General features: G+C 41.2%; 1 pseudogene; it reads left to right on the forward strand.

The window, feature by feature from the left end:
• Nucleotides 1-18232, forward strand: part of LOC114170126 (G-type lectin S-receptor-like serine/threonine-protein kinase At1g67520) — a 37689-nt pseudogene that overhangs the window by 17970 nt on the left and 1487 nt on the right.

An 18232-nucleotide genomic window follows, 5' to 3' on the forward strand; every position in this document is an offset into this window, starting at 1 on the left:
CATGTGAAGCACCTAAAAATGACTTCCATAAGTGTCTTGTTACAATACAATAACTGTTTTTTTTTCATATGTTCTTTGTGTACAACATAGTTAAAAAAAATTATTCATGATGACTCTTACAAAAAAAATTTATTCACGAACATGACAATTTATAAACACATTATTTTTCATTACAATTTATTTTAAGTACATAACTTTAACTTTTGCCAAAAAATACAAATATCAGTCACATATCAACTAGAGCCTATTAATATCTCCCACAAGACATGTCTTCTTAAAATTTAATAAGTGTCTTTTTGAGATGTGGTTTTTGTACCACAGACTTATCAGATTTATCTGCTAAATCATTTCAGTACAAATCACCACAAAAACTTTCGAAAAGTCATTATTCATTAACTGTACCATAACAATACAAAAGACTGTTCCATTTCTATTAGGCAAAAGAAACTCAGATATGTCTAACAGAATGTACAACCGACAGTAATCTTCTACATCAAGACACTCACACTCAGTCAAGAGATAATTATATAGTATAGTAACTGTTACATTTTTTTCAGAAAATTTCTTCCTACAAACACTATCAATGTCAACCTCCTCTAAATCAATTCTATCTCCATAAACCAACCCCAGGCCTACACATACGTCTAATAACTTAAACACTACAAATTCAGAGTTAATCATGAAACCTCCTCTGCTCTCCACCCACACATTACTTAACTCACAAAGAAGCTTTCGACTAATCTTAACTCTTTCATGTAACAAAACAAACCACCAAAACGGTGTTCCTTGAATACATTGTTTTTGCTCCACACTTAACTTCTTGTTCAACAAACCAATATACTATGTTCTACAAGAATGTCTGAAATTAATCTGCAAATATTCATATTAAAAACCATACGTTAAACTTATTCTACTGAAATATAAATTAAGTCATAAAGCAACAAAAACTAAAATACCTGACTTATATCACTACAATCTCCAACTTCACAACCTTCACTACCTTCGGAATCTTCACTAACGTCACTCATGTCAACTGACCTGAAATTATGAAACACATTAACCAAATTTAATTTAAACAAATTCGACACAGATCAATAAAATTATCCATAAGATAGTCAAAAACCAACAAACTAACTTTCAAACATCCAACAACACAAATCCAGTTTGCTTTTTGTACCCACCCAAGCCTAAATGTCGAAACCAACAAACTCACTTTCTAACATTCAACAACACAACTGTAGTTCGCATTTTGTACCCACCCAAGCTTAACTGCCGAAACGCTTCTTCTTCAAAAGCATTCGCACATTCGAACCATTTTTGCTTACACAAATCCGTTCACATTTCGAATTAACAGTCCACAACAACATTTAGGATTGAGAGAGCATCGATTTGGGGAACAAGAACACATAAAAATGACATTTCAATTGGGGAACAAGAACATACGACAATAGGGTTTCATTTGGGGAAGAATAACATAAAAATACAGGATTGCAATCGGGGAAGAAAAACATACCAAATTGGCCTTTGATTTGGAGAAGAACAACACAAAAATTAGGGCTTGCAATTGTGGAGGAAGTTGCAGCAGCGATTGGCAATGTTGTTCGATGGAGATAACAGCCACAAAGCCCGCCTCTGTTTTCCTTTCCCAAAACCGCACTCTCTGTTTTCCCAAAATCATAGTCTTCACTTGTTTTTTCTCACTTTTCCTGTACAAGCGCGTGACCTACAAATCATTCTTAACCTCACGCGTCAGTTCTCTTTTCATATTTAACAAAACATTAAAATATACTATGCCACGTAAGCGGGTAAAATTGGGTCAAAAAGCGAGACATTGTATCATTATCCTTTTTGTTAGGTTAGCCCATTTCTTCTCACATCATCTTCACATAGTGAAGCTGCAAGGGTTGAACCAACCTTTGGTGGCATTGCAAATGGCACCCAAGTCACCAAGAATGAGAATGGAAGAAGGTGAGCTTGGATGGTTTGTGAAAAGACTCTTCCAAAATATCTTGGTTTGTTCCGTAATATACTGGTATGTTCTAGATTGGCCAATCCAAAATACACTACCGAATTCGTGAATGCATTCAAGGTTGGTCAATTCGAAAATCACACTTGAGTTTTGTATCGGTCAATCTAAAATATATTTTTAGATCCAGTGATACATTTTGGATTGGGTTAAGTATGTTTTTAGTCTCTGAACTTTGATCCAAAATTGGAATTCGTTCCTGGTCGAAACTTTGATAAATTTTGGTCCCTAAACTTTAAAAATGAATGAATATAGTCCTTTTAACCCAATTTTGTTAACTCTTTTTTAAGTTCGAACGCATTTCTCAGTAAATATTGGAGTTGTTTACACCGTTTGACACATTCTCGACTCAATATTTACTGAGAAATGCGTTCGAAACTTAAAAAAGAGTTAACAAAATTGGGTTAAAAGGACTATATTCATTTATTTTTAAAGTTTAGGGACCAAAATTTATCAAAGTTTCGACCAGGGACAAATTCCAATTTTGGACCAAAGTTCAGGGACTGAAAACATACTTAACCCTTTTGGATTAACTAATCTAAAAAGTTTCAGATTAAATAATTTGAAATACACTTTTACATTCAGAAATGTATTCCAAATCGACCGATTTAGAATCACACCTAAGTTCTGGAAATTCAGAATGCATCCGAAACATTAATTCTCTAATTCGAAACACATCCGGTGCCAATTTCCAAGCCATGTGAGTGGCTTGGTGAGGCCTTGCATGCCGATGCACAAGAGCAAAACAACATAGCTTGCTCAAACTGCTGACGTCCAAGAGCAAGATATCCTTCGCAGAAGTCAGGTTTGATTTTCAAGGCTTGTATGATTCTTTCTCGTAGTCCTTTGTGCTCAACTCATATGCAACTTTAATATGCTTCAAGATTTCCATCATGCATCAGCAACATCAGAGGCTTTTTGGCGGCAAAGATAGGATCCGGTTCAATAAGATTTCGTTTAAGTGAATAGAATTATTTTCGTACAAAATTAAAAATAGGTTTTTATATAATGATAAATAAACAAAGAATGGAATAATTTAAAAAAAAATAAAAAAATATTTATTTTTTCTTGTTCATAAAGAAATTAAAAAATAATGACATGAAATTTTGAATTTTTAGATGAATTAAAAATACAAAAAATGGCTCACACCAAACTTTAAAAAAGAAACAAATAAATAAAGGAGAGAATTAATACTTTATCTTTCTAATTTCCATAAAAAAATAAAAATACTCAAATTATTAACTTTGTCGACTTTTTGTTAAAAAATTGTTTGTGAAAAAATCATTTGTGATAATGTTTTTTTTTATTAGATCCAATCAACATTTAACGTTTTCATTCTTAATTTTAATTTTCTTAATATGTTTTATTCACTCCAATCATCACCAATGGGAGTCCGCCGCATGACACTGTCAGAAAATAAAAAATAATCTTAAAAATGGTTATGCTACACGGACGGACGGACGGAGGGGAGAGGAAGGGGCAAAGAAAAATAGAGAAAAATTGATTTGGTGAGAGAAAAATGCAGTGACTGCACAGAAGGAAGGGGAATCGCCATTTTGGAATTGCGCCCATCTACATACCCGGTTATGAGGAAACACACAAAACCTCTTGGTCACAGAAAAAAACACTATCATTTTTTCACTCTCTGGTCTTGAGAACACAAAAAATCGCCAACAAAAGAAGTCTGAGCATTGGCAGAGAGAGAGAGAGCGCAAAGGAAGAAGGAGAAGCCAAGGCAGAGAAAGAGGAGTAGGAGCGACTGGTGCGTCTTGTTCCCTCTACAAGTAAGTATCCCTAATTTCTCTTGAATCCATGTGATGTGAATGTCTGAGTTGAGCTTGTTTTAGTTGTATTTGGTGTTGTGTTTATCGTCTTTGTATGAATTGATTTATCCGCCCAACACCAATCATCTTCACCTCCGCTGCAATCACTACTCCATTCTCCTCATTCATTCATTTTCGTTCACCCACACATACTAGAGACGCTGCTCTCAGAAACAGATTTTCCCTCCATTTTACCAATATCCAACTCACACATAACACCGTTCATTCATCAATTCCTTGATTTATCCAACTCCCTGCATTATTCAACACCAGAAAATACACAATAAACTTCACCACGTTCATCTTCCATCTGCATTTTCATCCTGCACCTTCAAATCACAACAGAATCTCAGTAGAAAACTCAACAATCCAATTCCCCGAACACAAAAACATAGAAGAAAGAATCGAAAATCAGAATACAGGAAATTACGGTGAGGCCAAGTCGTTTCTAATAATGTTGCCGTCTTGTCAAAGTCATCTGGGATCGGAGGACAGGTGACTCGACTTGGAAGTTAGAGGAGGACATGAGAAAATCACATCCACATTTGTTTGCCTGGTGAGTCTTTATTTTCGAGGTCGAAAATTTTCTTGTTGGGGAGAATGTAAGGCCCATTTATTTCTTTTCAGCCTTGTAGTTGGGCCTAAGGCCGGCCAAACATGTAAGCCCTTAGGTCTGCCCTAAAACCTAGGGTACCCTACACTTTCAGAAAAGTTGCCCTTGCCTTGAGCTGCAGCCGCCACACATCTTCTGCTAGGGTTCCATTGCTGGGAAGTTCCGTTACTCCATGTAAGTGACTCTCAAGTTCGTGCTAGTTCCCTTTTCGTAACTTTTTCGTGATCTGTTGTAAGAGCCCTGGCTAACCCACCTGTCTGGTCCTGTCCCACTCTCACCGCAGTCCTTTAGCGCATTCTCGGAGCTGCCGTGCTCGTGGTCACGTAGTAGAGGTCTTCGCTAGGTTTTCCAGGTACGGGAAGTTAGAGTTTCAAGTTTTGAGTCATCCTTTGATCTGTGTATGAGTTTATGGTTGATTGTACGGTTTGATTCTCCGTTTTGATGCGTGTGAATAGCTTGCATGTGTTGTTTGGTTCGTTTTCATGGCTGTTATAGTGAAGAACAGTGGCGAGACTTGTTAATCTCGCCCAAGCGAGTCCATTTCGCCTAGGCGAGATGAAACAGGGAGCTCGCCTAAGTTTCTTGTGCGAAAAGTCGCCCAGGCGGCTCGCTCAACTTTTGAGCGAGCAGGCAACTCGCCCAGGCGAGAGGGATCTCGCTTAAGCGAGATCCTGCGTTGCTCATGCCCTTGTTTTTTTTCGAGCCCTCGCCTAGGCGAAGCGGGGCTCGCCTGAGCGAGCCTGTCTCGCCTGAGCGAGACCCTTCAGCCTGAGCGAGGGGTTTGGGCGAGACAGCGTGGTGTTGGGTTGCATATTTGTTCTCTTGTGCTTGGACTTGTTTGGGTATGACTGCTATGATAAGATGCATGTACTGATGTATGAATATACGCCTAATGGGTTGCTATATATGCGTGACATGATTCATGAATGATGAATGATGAGTGTGGTGGGGACTTAGCATGTGAAATGAATGAATGGATTTGAACTAAAGGATCATGGTATAAATATGAAACGAGGCCCTAGACCCATTGGGGTGGTGATGATCAGAGGTATGAATTTGAGATGTAATTGAGATGAGGATTAAACTTCAAGGGTTGATATGGAATTGAAAAAGATATAATTTATTATTCTCTTATTGCTATTTTATAAATGTTGGTCCGTGTCAGCGTGTAATTCCTTGGGGTCTCTAGGTGAGACCTCCGGGGTCACGCTTCAGTGGTCGGGACGTAATTCCATGGCCCCTGCTAGTGGGTGTTCATGGTGGTGCCCCATCTGTATAACTAGGTAAGGATTCAAGGTAAGGTTGCATCCTAACGCTCCGAGGAGCCAATTAGTCTCACTTAGAGCGGACTGACTCTTGTGGTGGGAGTAGCAGGAGGCCTGAAACTCCTTAAGGGCTAACCTTGTGGTGGGAGAGATTTTTGATTCATCGTAACACTGGTAACACATAGCTCAGGATCAAGCAGCTCAGGGTCGAGCAGAGGTATCCACCACAAGTGCAAGCATCCGCTGAATCCGACCGAGTTATACGTATCCGGATGAGTCGAGTCGAGTCGTAGTGTATTGAATGGAGAGTCATAACATGTTTGGTTGCTATGTGGATGAGATGATGAAAATATACTTGATTGCATGTTGAATATGTTATTGGCTCTAGCTTACCCGTTTTGTTGCATGGTTGTGATTGTATGTGACTGTTCTTTCTTGCGATGATCATCGACTTGGTTGATGGGAGCAGATGGGCGAGGCTCTCGTGGTCAACCAGGGAATGACGACTCCGCTACTTAGCCATCTGGGCTAGATCTCACGCTTCTTACCTTCATGTTTTCTTTAGGGCTATGGCCCCTGTACTCGTTGTCTTTGGATTGTAAACTCTTAGTTAAATTTGTTATCCTGCTTTTGTTGGCATCGTGGTGTGCCTGGTTTTGTAGGGGTGATGTCATGAACCCCAGGACTGCATTGTTGATTATCTCTGTGTGACGTTTCCTTTAATTTTATGTATTAAATTAAATGGGGCGTTACATTTATGGTATCAGAGCGATCATTCCTTAGGTCTGTGGACTTGGGTTGTCCGCTTAGCTTTCTCTGTGTGTCCCTGAGTGTTTAGTTAAAATTCTTGCCTTTATCGAGCCTAACCAAGTGATTTTCTATGTGCCAGTGGACTATGGCACCTCCTCGTAGGACTTCGCAATCATCCCAGGGAGACGTACCTGATATTGCTAGAGCTATAGAGGCGATGGTAGCAGCTATGACGCAGCAGAGTGCTGCGATGATGCAGCAGCATGAGGCATCCATGCAGCGACAGGCGGCGTCGCTTGAGCAGCAGCAGGCAGTGATGTAGCAGATGGAGGCTGCAAGGGTAGCTGCTGAGGATGCTCATAGGCAGCATATGGAGGCCCTCCGCCAGATGGAGGAGAGCAGGACGACGACACCTGTGGTTGGTCCTGAGCCACGACCTACGGTCAGGGAGTAGAGCTTGGAGGACTTTTTGAAACACCACCCAGCAAAGTTTGATGGGAAGACTAGTCCTGACGCCGCAGACCAATGGCTGAAGGACTTGGAGCGCATCTATGACGCCAAGATGTGCCCTGCAGAGGACAGGTTGGCGTTCTCGGTCTATATGCTCACGGGAGAGGCAGAGCATTGGTGGAGCAGCACCAGGTCCATCCTAGAGGAGAGGGATGAGCTAGTGACGTGGGAGACTTTCAGGGAGAGATTCCTCTTCGAGTACTTCCCAGACAACATCCGATACGCCAAGGAGGTGGAATTCCTCCAGTTGACCCAGGGAGGGAAGACAATAGCAGAGTATGCTGAGAGGTTTAAACACCTCAGCCGTTTCTACACACTGCCGCTTGACGAGGAGTGGAGATGCCGTAAGTTTGAGAACGGCCTTAGGGGAGACATTCGCTTGATGGTGGCACCCTTGTCCATCAAGGATTTTGCTGCTCTGGTAGAGAAGGCCAGGGTAATGGAGAAGATGAAGCGCGAGGTGGAAGGCCAGCGCCCACCGCAGTCACAGCCGCCCCAGAGGATTGGTGGACCATCCGGGTCCAGGCCCAGACATGAGGAGCGGAGGAGACCGTATGATAGACCACCCCATCAGCCTCAGGAGTCTAGGAGCTTTCCTTCGCAGCAGGGTCGAGTTTGGTGTTACTCATGTGGAGGACCCCACCCGAGGTATGCGTGTCCACGTAGGAAGGGTTACCGTCGGTGCAACAACTGTGGCAAGGAAGGCCACTTTGGGAGAGATTGCCCCAACCTTGCTAGGGCAACGACACGCCCTCCAGTTCAGACACCCCATCAGCATCAGGGGAGAGACAAAGGCAACAGGCCTCAGGCGACGAGCAGAGTGTACGCCATGTCAGGAGCTGAGGCATCAGACTCAGGTAACTTGGTTATGGGTAGTTGCATGATAGCTGGTTCTTCTTGTTGTGTGCTATATGATTCTGGAGCGACACACTCTTTTGTGTCTTTTGCATGTGTGGAACCGTTGGGTCTGTCGGTGCGCGAGCTGCAGTGTGAGCTTGCGGTGTCTACTCCGGCGTCGGGTTTGGTCAGGATGTCGTCCTTGTGTGCTAGGCTTCCAGTGGAGGTAGAGGGGCGCAGGTACAGGGTGAACTTAATCTGCCTACCTCTACAGGAGTTGGAGGTAATCTTAGGGATGAATTGGCTCTCTCCCAATCGCATCCTGATAGATTGTCGGGAGAAGAAGTTGTTGTTTCCTGACTTAGAGGAACCTGAGTTGGTGTCTTCCCAGGGTGTTAAGAGGGAACTACAAGACGGCGCGCAGTGCTACATGATCTTCACACATATGGAGGTGGAGAGGGGAGAGACGACGTCTGTGATACCAGTCGTCCAGGACTTTGTGGATGTGTTTCCGGAGGAGATACCAGGGTTGCCTCCCAGTAGAGAGGTGGAGTTTTCTATCGATCTAGTCCCAGGAACAGGCCCGGTCTCGATGGCCCCATATCGCATGGCTCCGGCAGAGTTAGTAGAGCTCAAGAAACAGATAGAAGACCTGATGGAGAAACAGTTCATCCGACCCAGCACTTCACCTTGGGGAGCACCAGTGTTGTTGGTGAAGAAGAAGGACAGGAGTTCACGCTGGTGTGTGGATTACAGGCAACTGAATAAGATGACTATCAAGAACAAGTACCCGCTCTCGAGGATTGATGACTTGATGGATCAGTTGCATGGGTCATCGGTGTTCTCGAAAATAGATCTGCGATCGGGTTATCATCAGATTTTGGTAAAGGCTGATGATGTACAGAAGACAGCCTTCAGGTCGAGGTATGACCACTATGAGTATGTGATTATGTCGTTTGGTGTGACCAACGCCCCAGCGGTGTTCATGGATTACATGAACAGGATCTTCCGACCCTTCCTAGATAGGTTTGTCGTGGTCTTCATAGACGACATCCTTATCTACTCCCAGACTCAGGAGGAACATGCAGAACACCTGAGGTTGGTGCTTGGTGTTTTGAGGGAGAAGCAGTTGTATGCCAAGTTATCCAAGTGTGAGTTCTGGTTGGACGAAGTTCAGTTTTTGGGGCATGTGATATCAGCACAGGGGATTGCAGTGGATCCAACGAAGGTCGAGGCAGTGGTAAGATGGGAAAGCCCTAAATCAGCCACTGAGATTAGGAGCTTTGTGGGGTTAGCAGGATACTACAGGAGGTTCATAGAGGGATTCTCCAAGATTGTGGCACCTTTGACTTTGCTTACCCGGAAGGACCAACTCTTCATCTGGACGGATAAGTGTGAGGAGAGTTTCCAGGAACTGAAGAAGAGACTGACCAGTGCACCGATACTTGTGATTCTGGATGTCGGAAAGCCGTTTGAGGTCTACTGTGACGCCTCCCGCCTTGGACTTGGATGTGTTTTGATGCAAGAAAAGAAGGCAGTGGCGTATGCTTCACGACAGCTTAAGGTGCATGAGCGTAATTACCCCACTCATGACCTTGAGTTGGCAGCGATAGTTTTTGCCTTGAAGATCTGGAGGCACTATCTGTATGGTGCTCAGTTTCGGGTGTTCAGCGACCACAAAAGTTTAAAGTACTTGTTTGATCAGAAGGAGCTGAATATGAGGCAAAGGAGGTGGATGGAATTCCTGAAGGACTACGACTTCGAGCTTCTATATCATCCGGGAAAGGCAAATGTAGTGGCAGATGCTTTGAGTAGGAAGACGGTACACATAGCACATCTCATGATAAAAGAGACAGAGCTACTAGAGAAGTTCAGAGACATGAGGCTACAGGTGGAGTTGGGGTCCGAGTCCATTAGGTGTAGTACCCTTACTATATCTAGTGACTTCTTGGGCTCGATCAGAGAGAGGCAGTTGTTAGATGCTAGTCTGAACAGAGTTAGAGAACAGCTGGGATCCGAGGAGGCCAGAGACTTTGCTGTGAGTGATGATGGTATACTGAGGTTTTGAGGCAGAGTATGTATACCGGATGATGTTGAGGTGAGAAGGTTGATCCTTGAGGAAGGACACAAGAGTCGTCTTAGCTTGCATCCTGGCATGACTAAGATGTACCAGGACCTCAAGGAATCTTTCTGGTGGCAGGGGATGAAGAAGGATGTGGCTCAGTTTGTATCCGCCTGTCTGACGTGTCAGAAGGCAAAGGTGGAGCATCAGAGACCCGGTGGCGTTCTACAGTCGTTAGAGGTACCAGTGTGGAAATGGGACAGCATCTCCATGGACTTCGTGACTCATCTTCCGCGCACTTTTAGAGGACATGACACCATCTGGGTGATAGTGGATCGGTTGACCAAGAGTGCACACTTTTTGGCAATGAACTTGAGGATGTCCATGGCCAAGTTGGCCCAGCTGTACGTCAAAGAGATTGTGAGGTTGCATGGAGTACCTTCGAGCATAGTTTCCGATAGGGACCCGCGATTCACGTCCCGGTTTTGGCAGACGCTACAGAGTGCTATGGGTAGCAAACTCACCATGAGTTCAGCTTATCACCCTCAGACCGATGGCCAGTCTGAGAGGACGATCCAGTCGTTAGAGGATCTGTTGAGGACTTGCATATTGGACCATCTGGGTGCTTGGGACGAGGTATTGCCTTTGATAGAGTTCACCTACAACAACAGCTTTCATGCGAGCATTGGCATGGCGCCATACGAGGCTCTTTATGGCAGGAGGTGTAGGACTCCTCTTTGTTGGTATCAGGATGGAGAGGCAGTGTTGGTTGGACCGGAGTTGTTAGCACAGACCACCGAGAAGGTGAGGATGGTGAGAGATAGGATGTTGGCTTCGCAGAGTAGACAGAAGGCCTATGCGGATCGTAGGAGGAGGCCTTTGGAGTTCACAGCAGGAGATCATGTGTTCTTGAGGGTGACCCGAACCACGGGCGTGGGAAGGGCTCTCCGCTCAAGGAAGCTTTCACCCAAGTTCCTTGGCCCGTATCAGATCACGAGGAGGATAGGGCCAGTGGCTTACGAGATAGCCTTACCCCTGCAGTTGGCAAACCTTCATCCAGTGTTTCATGTGTCACAACTGAGGAAGTATGTATTCGATCCGGCTCACGTGATGGAAGCTGAGGATATACAGGTCAGGGAAGATCTCACAGTGGAAGTACCACCCATAGCTCTTGAGGATAGCAAGGTTGAGGAACGTCGTGGAAAGACCGTCAGTCTTGTCAAAGTCATCTGGGATCGGAGGACAGGTGACTCGACTTGGGAGTTAGAGAAGGACATGAGAAAATCACATCCACATTTGTTTGCCTGGTGAGTCTTTATTTTCGAGGTCGAAAATTTTCTTGTTGGGGAGAATGTAAGGCCCATTTATTTCTTTTCAGCCTTGTAGTTGGGCCTAAGGCCGGCCAAACATGTAAGCCCTTAGGTCTGCCCTAAAACCTAGGGTACCCTACACTTTCAGAAAAGTTGCCCTTGCCTTGAGCTGCAGCCGCCACACATCTTCTGCTAGGGTTCCATTACTGGGAAGTTCCGTTACTCCATGTAAGTGACTCTCAAGTTCGTGCTAGTTCCCTTTTCGTAACTTTTTCGTGATCTGTTGTAAGAGCCCTGGCTAACCCACCTGTCTGGTCCTGTCCCACTCTCACCGCAGCCCTTTAGCGCATTCTCGGAGCTGCCGTGCTCGTGGTCACGTAGTAGAGGTCTTCGCTAGGTTTTCCAGGTACGGGAAGTTAGAGTTTCAAGTTTTGAGTCATCCTTTGATCTGTGTATGAGTTTATGGTTGATTGTACGGTTTGATTCTCCGTTTTGATGCGTGTGAATAGCTTGCATGTGTTGTTTGGTTCGTTTTCATGGCTGTTATAGTGAAGAACAGTGGCGAGACCTGTTAATCTCGCCCAAGCGAGTCCATCTCGCCTAGGCGAGATGAAACAGGGAGCTCGCCTAAGTTTCTTGTGCGAAAAGTCGCCCAGGCGGCTCGCTCAACTTTTGAGCGAGCAGGCAACTCGCCCAGGCAAGAGGGATCTCGCTTAAGCGAGATCCCGCGTTGCTCATGCCCTTGTTTTTTTTCGAGCCCTCGCCTAGGCGAAGGGGGGCTCGCCTGAGCGAGACCCTTCAGCCTGAGCGAGGGGTTTGGGCGAGACAGCGTGGTGTTGGGTTGCATATTTGTTCTCTTGTGCTTGGACTTGTTTGGGTATGACTGCTATGATAAGATGCATGTACTGATGTATGAATATACGCCTAATGGGTTGCTATATATGCGTGACATGATTCATGAATGATGAATGATGAGTGTGGTGGGGACTTAGCATGTGAAATGAATGAATGGATTTGAACTAAAGGATCATGGTATAAATATGAAACGAGGCCCTAGACCCATTGGGGTGGTGATGATCAGAGGTATGGATTTGAGATGTAATTGAGATGAGGATTAAACTTCAAGGGTTGATATGGAATTGAAAAAGATATAATTTATTATTCTCTTATTGCTATTTTATAAATGTTGGTCCGTGTCAGCGTGTAATTCCTTGGGGTCTCTAGGTGAGACCTCCGGGGTCGCGCTTCAGTGGTCGGGACGTAATTCCATGGCCCCTGCTAGTGGGTGTTCATGGTGGTGCCCCATCTGTATAACTAGGTAAGGATTCAAGGTAAGGTTGCATCCTGACGCTCCGAGGAGCCAGTTAGTCTCACTTAGAGCGGACTGACTCTTGTGGTGGGAGTAGCAGGAGGCCTGAAACTCCTTAAGGGCTAACCTTGTGGTGGGAGAGATTTTTGATTCATCGTAACACTGGTAACACATAGCTCAGGATCAAGCAGCTCAGGGTCGAGCAGAGGTATCCACCACAAGTGCAAGCATCCGCTGAATCCGACCGAGTTATACGTATCCGGATGAGTCGAGTCGAGTCGTAGTGTATTGAATGAAGAGTCATAACATGTTTGGTTGCTATGTGGATGAGATGATGAAAATATACTTGATTGCATGTTGAATATGTTATTGGTTCTAGCTTACCCGTTTTGTTGCATGGTTGTGATTGTATGTGACTGTTCTTTCTTGCGATGATCATCGACTTGGTTGATGGGAGCAGATGGGCGAGGCTCTCGTGGTCAACCAGGGAATGACGACTCCGCTACTTAGCCATCTGGGCTAGATCTCACGCTTCTTACCTTCATGTTTTCTTTAGGGCTATGGCCCCTGTACTCGTTGTCTTTGGATTGTAAACTCTTAGTTAAATTTGTTATCCTGCTTTTGTTGGCATCGTGGTGTGCCTGGTTTTGTAGGGGTGATGTCATGAACCCCAGGACTGCATTGTTGATTATCTCTGTGTGACGTTTCCTTTAATTTTATGTATTAAATTAAATGGGGCGTTACAGAAAGAAGTGTAAGCTAGTTAAAATAATTTTAATAGAAAAGTAAATAGATTTTGAGCACAAACTACATGTGATAGCAAACGATAAAAGACCTCGATTATCTAGATACTTGTAATGAAATCATATTCACTAGTTGTTTGAACTTGTGGTGGTCTCTACTACTCCGCAGAGCCATTGCTAATGAGTTTCACCCTACCACACATAAGGTTAGACATTTAAGGCCATTATTTTTACCCAAGACTACGACGTCCTGCTACTCTCACTACATAAACCAGTCTACTCTATATGAGTCTGATTGATTCGTTAGAGTGTCAGGATGCAACCTTACTTGAATCCTTAAGTCACTACACACATTACTTTATCATCAAAATGAATTTCTCTATGAAATTCTCCCATATAGTTCACATGTTATCTCACAATATTATCATCTCATGCTAATCATATGAAATATAATTCCAAAACACCACATCATACATGCACATCATTCATCACACTCTTGACAAGTAAAACAACAAATCATAGAAGAAATCAAGGAATGAAACACTTCCCTGCACCAATTGTAATTCATACATGCACAACATCATACATCATACTCTTGTAATTTATTGGTGTTCTTGTTGATGAGTATTGGAATTTATATTGTATTAAGATCGTTATGCAACTATAAATAAACTCCATTATACATAAAAAAGTTGTTTAGATCTTTCAAGTAATTTTCGAGTTTTGATGTGAAAGTGTGTTAGTGTATAGAGTTGAAATCTCAAGGTCCTAACAAAAAGTGCTAAAATGTTGAGCATCTTTATTATATCTAATAAAAAAAACTTAGACATTCACTTTCAGATAGTTGGCACAATTTCAGTCGGAGAGACAAACTTTGACACTATTATCATCCCTTGGCAACACTTGAAGATAGGAATCAATGAGCTTACCAACATTTCTGGTTGATTTTAACTAGTGCCTGTTATCCACAACACATAAGTGGATTTTTTTCCAAAACTTGAAGAAACTTTTTAGCAATTCTAGAACTAACTCGGTGTCATAAAAAATGGTCTAAAGAAGATGTTGAAGGATAAAAAAAGGTCACCTCATTGTTGCCTCCTCAAACTGTATATTGGCTCTTTAGGGAGACTCCAAGAGAGCTTAAAATGTTGAAGAGCCTTAACAAATGGCAATTGCATCATTCAACAACCACCTTAGAACCTAAAAGTTCCCCCTTCTTCGCATATGATCCAATAAAAGTACTACCAGACCGCATATGATCTTAATAATAGTCGAGCGATTTGAATTTGCAATGCAAAACCATAACTACAAAAATTTCAAAAAACCTACAGTTGAGAATAAAGAGATAATGTAAAGTTAGAGGGCTTTCAAGATGCTTCTTGTGATATTCTATTTATAATGATAGAAAACCAATACAATGAAAAGATTAAAAGACTCTTCTAGACTATTCTAGATACAACTCATAGAGTGCAATACTTCTTACATATTTCAACACTCCCGCTCAAGTTGGAGCATACAAATTGTATATCTCGAGCTTGGAACATATAAACTCAATTCAAGGTCCCCTTGAGAACCTAGTTAAGAAATCTACAAGTTGATCATTTGACCCAACATACTTAGTACAAATTTCTTTTGACAACAACTTTTCTCGAATAAAATGACAGTAAATTTCTACGTGTTTAGTTCTTTTGTGGAATATTGGATTGGATGCAATGTGGGGAGCAGCTTGATTATCACTATACATCTTCAGGGTCTGGATCTCGCAAAATTTAAGTTCTTGGAGGAGTTGTTTTACCCATACAAGTTCACAAGAAAGAGATGCCATTACCCTATATTCAGCTTCAGTAGATGATCAGACAACAACATTTTGCTTTTTGCTTTTCTATGAGATAATATTTTCAGCAAAAAAAAAAAAAACACAATACCCAGTGGTAAAGCGTCTATCCATTGGAGAACCGACCTAATCAACATCATAGTATCCAAAAACTTAGGTATTCCCTTTATCTTTATAAAGTAGCCCCTTTCCTATAGAGAACACGATGATGATGATGATGTTGACAATGATGAATATGATGATGATGACAATGACGAGTATGACGATGATGACAATAATGATGAAGAGAAAGATGACAATGACAATGATTAATTTTTAATATTTGTACTTGACATTCATCATTCACGAGTATAATTAAAATTTAACTTTTTGTTTTGTACTTTTTATGAGATGTTATCATGGTTGTTTTCATGGATCATCTATGATTACACATTTATTTAGTTATTTTTATACTTTTGAACAATGACTTAGTTATTAATTGCTACTTTATAAGGTTTCACTTACTGTACAATGTCATCTGGAGGTCCATCTCGTCTTGATAAGGTTTCATTTATAGTACAATGTCCACCTAATTCAGCTGCTGAAGTTGATCCTCCTTTCCATAATCGACCGATGATTGAACCTTACGGTCGAGGGTAATTGTTGATATCATCCTAAAATCTAATTTGTATTACATGACTTGTTTTATTTTTGGTTCTTTTGCATAACATTTTTGCATTCTATGTTTAGGTTTGTTCCTCCTAAAGTTGCTTCCCAAGCCATCACAAAGTCTATTAGGCAAAAATTTCTGAAGCCTTGGCCAACATGGGGAGTCATACCTCCAGAAGAGAATGATCATTTTTGGCAACATTTTAAGGTAACACGTCATCAAACTTATTCCCTTTTCCTTACTATATGTGTAAGAGTCAAATGTAATTTCCCACTCCTATTTTACTTGAAATACCATACATTTCATCAAAATGATTTGTACTTGATTCATTGTTACAGATGAAGGTTCAGTGGAGACTTAAGCATGAACCCCAAATTAAAAAAAATTTCCATGCCAAAGCATCTCATAGGCTCTCTCAGATGTTTAGAGATGCTAGGATTGCAGGGGAACGACCTTATTGGGTTAGCGAGGATGTGTGAATAATTTGCTAGCACATTGGAATTCTCCTCTCTATCGCAACAAATGTGCTACAACTCAAAAAAATAGAGCTTCAAAAAAGGGTGGGACTGTACACACAATTGGTTCCATTGCCACTCATGAGCATGTCATTCGTATGGTATAAACCTTAGTTCCTTCTGTTTTCATATTACTATATATCTTATGTTTTTTAAAATTTATGAATATATATATATATAACCCCATATTTTGTTACAGACACAAGAGTTGGGACAGTCTGTATTTGTTGATGAGGTATTTCAACAAACTCATCTTGGCAAGGGATTTGACAATTTTGTTCATAAAAGATCTTGGAGAACACACTTAAACAAACAATTTTACTATTATTTACCTTTAAACTTAAAATTGTACTATATTTAATTAATTTAACTAATTTCTCATTATTTTATTAACAGGAAGAATTTGAAACTAAAGTTTCACAGGTCAAATCTGAGCAAGGGTCATGTTCTGAGGCATCAGAAGAGCATAACAATAATGATGTTGCACATGATGAGATCATTAGAACTCAGTGTTGGGTTGAGGTTGCCAGTGGAAAAAATAAAAGAAGAATGTGTGAGGCGGGACAACTTGCTGCAAATCACATTGGTGGAAGAGGTAGCCTTAAGCACCGACCATCTTCTTCCATTTGCCGTTCTGAGCAGATTACATACCTCATGCAACAATTAGAAGCAAGTGACCAGGCTTATGAAAATTTGTGATGCCAATTTCAATCCCTTATAAGTCTAGTCATGAAATACTTGCCTCCTGATGCCCAAACTCATCTTCAACAGTTTCAGTCCAGCCCAATATTGTCCCAACAACAACTCATCCCAGTCCAAGAACTACAATCCCAACAACAAGAACAAGACCCTTAACAATAAGACAATAGTTTTGATGATTATGTAGATTATTAAAACTTTTGTTTTTCTTACATACTTATTAGGTTTTTTCAATGTGGATACGTTATTTAGTGACATATAATTACTTCAATAACTTATTTTCTTCTGAAATTGGTTTTGTGATATAATATTGTAGACAATTGATGTTTTGATTTTGGCAGCTGTTGTATGTCTTTGTTTAGGTAGAAATATTAATAACTTTGGGTGCAAAGAATATAGCTAATTGCATTTGTATTGCATGTTTATTTGGATAAATATTAGCATATTTGTTTGGGTGCATAGAGCATACGCCATTGATCTAGATGGATGCATTACATTTATTGACGACTTAATTTATCGTAATGTTCTATAAATTTATCAACCGGGCGAGACCAGGTGCCTTTAGTCTTGAATGGGAACCGAAGGGACAAGAATTGATGATCAGTCCAGAGAGATGTTCTAACAAAAGGCCTTAATAGATCAATCTTCCACAATTTCAAACAAGCTGAGAATGATTAATATCTATTCCTCAACTTGAAAAATTATTTGAAATCTCTGAAATTAAGTGATTGGGATTACGAGTTATTTGGTAGATTAACTCCTGATTTAGGATCTTTATTTCATGAGATTATTTTCCCTAATTAGGTTATTTATTCCTACTTAAATACCTATATATTATTTCTCAAATCATTAAGGGAAACTATTCCACAATTATATCTTGTTTTGTAACAGATAAGTACAGTAATAATAACTACGTTACTGATAATATGCGCATACTTTCTATTCCTAGCCATAAAGAAAATAAAAACATGTGCTTCCAGATAGTTTACATACTTCAAACTCATTGTTAAAAAATCTTTTGATCATTTTTCTATATTTTTACATTTCTCAATTTCATCTTAACAGAAGAAAAACGAAAGAAATGGCAATAAAATTATCTATAAACGAAGATGTTGGAAATGACCTAAAAAATCGACACAGTTTAAACGTATTCGATTATATACATTGGTTGTGGCGACAACAAATGTATAAGGTGATTGAAACTACTGAACTTATGCATTCATAAATTTACTTCAGACGACTAATGATATTTTGTTAACATTTCAAAAGGGAACTTTGCCAACAAGA

Source organism: Vigna unguiculata, chromosome 11 (genome assembly GCF_037176805.1).
Source record: "Vigna unguiculata cultivar grain cowpea cultivar isolate G323 ecotype 2 chromosome 11, ASM3717680v1, whole genome shotgun sequence".
Classification (NCBI taxonomy): domain Eukaryota; kingdom Viridiplantae; phylum Streptophyta; class Magnoliopsida; order Fabales; family Fabaceae; genus Vigna; species Vigna unguiculata.